Below are 3,159 nucleotides of genomic sequence, written 5' to 3' on the forward strand. Positions count from 1 at the left end.
TATATCATAATGCCCTGTGATGATTTGAATTAAAATCATAGGTTTTGTAAAAATATAAATATATATTCTTAATCTATAAAACACTGGCATATAAACATGAGAATAAAGGTTATCCAAAGTGATACAAATGTTCTAAATGTTATAGAAAGTTAAAGTTACCTTTTATATTCATAAACAGAAGTGAAATAAGACATATTTGGATTTTTTTAGGAAATTTGTTTTGGAAACTTTTAAAATTATTTCTAGTAATTCTTTATATCCTTTGATATTACCTAAAGTAGAGGGTCATTTTTCTTCAATTTATAAAAATAACTAAACTAATAAACTACAGGTTAGTCATCACATATTACAATTAAGAGTGATTCCATGACAACAGCAGAAGTGGTCACACATAGTAGTGACTCAGAATTGGTTGTGCTCTTAAGTTCTCACTCAAAAGCTATGGGGCTCACCTACCTTTGAAGCCATTTTAGCAGTAGGTAGACATTGGGTGTCTTTCTTCCTGTTTTGTCAAAGTTTGAATCACTAGTCTATAACAAATAGCTTTGAGAAATAGTAATAAATGAAGCAAGAGTGTTAATCATGTTCTAGAAGAAGTGGTTATCTGCCTTTTGATCCAAGCCTCTCAACTAATTCCTGGTGCCAATTTATGCCTATCAATCAGGTTGACCTCCTGAGTAAGGAAATAAATGTTTACAGGAAATGTGAGTTAAGTCTCCTCTCACAGTTGCATTACAAAATGAAAGTGCAGCGGATAAATACAGGTATAAACACTGCAGTTGTATTACAGAATGAAAGTGCAGCTGAGAAGTACAGGTGTAAACCCTGAACAGACACATTAAAATAGTCTTTGCCATAGATAAAGTTTTGGGGAAACAGGACACCAATAGTAGAACGAAAATGTTTCATCATCCAGCTTACCAGGAACAAAGTCATCAAGTAGTCAATGTATATTGGAGCAGAGTATTTGATTGGCTTTTTAATATTAGTGTCACCTGCCAAATTATATTCATATGTTGGGCATGCAGACATGAGCAGACAACTTTCTTCGGGACAGAATTCTGTAATACTCTTGTTGAAGAAAGCCACAATGTTAACTGTGATCCATTTTTGTGGTTCCCTCTCTCTTCCCCAACATAGCAGCTTGTCTCAGATTCCAATTTCCTAGTGCTCTCTCTGCAGTTTTTAAAGAGCTCATAATGAAAAGCTTCAGGAATATACTTCTTTGAATGTTTAAAAAGATCCCTGTTAAAGAGGAACTCATCTCTCTTTAGAGGGGACGGGAGGGGCAAACTATTCTCAATGACCAGTGGAAGCCCACTTGTCAACTACTTCCCTCTGGGGTCCAACTGGCGCAGGCTGCTGTGGCCTGCTCCCTGCTTCACCAGCTCTAAATGCAGAAACAGCCACATTTGACCAGGCTCACTCTGATTTTAATATAAAATATCTCATACATAAAAATATATATGACATAATGACAAGAGAATAGAGCAAATGTCTCAATACTCATGACCCAAGTTAAGAAATAAAACATTACCATCTTTGAATCTTCCTGTGTGTTTCCCTTTCTAATTAGTTCTCTACCTGCTGGTGGTAAATGCTTTCTGTTTTAGAGTGTTATAAGATATTTTGAGTGTATATCCATTTTAAAGCATATTTTTGCTGAATATAAAATTCTACTTTCATAAATTTATCTTCTTTAACCACAATTTGAAGGTGTCACTTTCTTTTGGCTTCTATTTTTCCTATAAAGTCACTTGTTATTCTTGTTCTTATTTTTTTTAAAAAAGCTCTTTCTTTGACTGCTTTTAATATTTTCTCTTCATCTTTGACTTCTTTAGTTTTACTATGATGCAGGCATAGGAATAATTCCCTTTATATTTTTCTTGTTTGTTATATAAAGTGCTTCTTGCGTCTGTAACTTGATATCTTCTTCAGTTTTTATCTGTTACATATTGCTTTTTGTGCTGCTCTCCTACCTCCATCTCACTCTCATTCATTTCTTGGAGTCCAATTATCCATTTATTAGATCTTTCAACTATATGTCACATGTTTTTTATGATCCTTCCTAAATCTTCTATCCTGGTCTTTTTGTAATCTTTTTTCCTTTTTTGACTTATCTCTTAATTATCTCATTCCTTCTTTATGTATGTACAATCTATTGCTAAATACAAACTTGGAGTTTTGTTACTAAATTTAATCACTTCTAAAATTTGCTTATGATTATTTTTTGTTTCCACTTATCTATTATAATTCTCTACCATAATATTTTATTCTTTGTTCATATTAAATGCTGACTTAAAAAAATTTTATCTGTGAACTCCAATATCTGGATATCTTTTGGATCTGCTTCTATTGTCATCTTTTTTCCTCTTGTTTGATGAAATCTGTGATATTAATACTAGATGTTTTAAAAACTGGATGTGAACATTATTCATGAAAACTCTTAGGTATAAAGTAAGGCTATGGATATTGTTATCCTGTTGCAGTGAAGATTCACCATACAGCCATTAGGCTAGTGGCAAATCACCTGTTACAACCAGGGACTAAGAAGACTCAGTTTTATGTTTCAAGCTTTGTGGTGGTTCATCTATACCCAGTGCAGCCTCACTCCTAAGGTGTATCTTTTGGGTGAAAGATTTGAGTGCTTAACAACTTCTTTTTTTTTTTGGTTATCCCTGAATTTTAATGTTTGTCTTTCCAGCCAAATGTCACTTGTGAAAATGGGATAATGATATAGAAAATGAGCCTTACAGCTATTGCTGTCACTTATATTTATATATCTATAACTTCCTCAAGGGGGAAAATGACCTCAAATATCAGCCTTATCTTGTGGTTTTGTTCCTCTACCAGACTGTGACCCAACATTTTAGTATTGCCATTATTGCTATGAGGTTTATTAAAAGTGGTTTTGTTTTTGTTTTTATCTTATCTAGTCATGCTAAGTGAGAGAGTTCATCCAAAACAAGTTTTTCAGCAATTGAAAGAGTAGACCTTTTTCTTTTGAATTTTGATGGAAAAAATTCTGGTTTTCATTTTCAGAATTTGTAGTGTTTTGGTTTTTTTTTCAAACTCCCCTTGTCATTTTTGATAATCTCATACTGTTTCTCATTTTCCTCTACTAGCTTTTATTTCATTAAAGCCTTATTTAAAAATAAC

General features: G+C 32.9%; 1 pseudogene; it reads right to left on the minus strand.

The window, feature by feature from the left end:
* Positions 1–410: 410 nt before the first annotated feature.
* Positions 411–1,985, minus strand: LOC113625297 (MOB kinase activator 1A pseudogene; annotated as a pseudogene).
* Between the last annotated feature and the right edge of the window lie 1,174 nt (positions 1,986–3,159).

This window comes from Aethalodelphis obliquidens, unplaced genomic scaffold, assembly GCF_003676395.1.
Source record: "Aethalodelphis obliquidens isolate GAN/ISIS:26980383/991018 unplaced genomic scaffold, ASM367639v1 scaffold15, whole genome shotgun sequence".
In the NCBI taxonomy this organism is placed as follows: domain Eukaryota; kingdom Metazoa; phylum Chordata; class Mammalia; order Artiodactyla; family Delphinidae; genus Aethalodelphis; species Aethalodelphis obliquidens.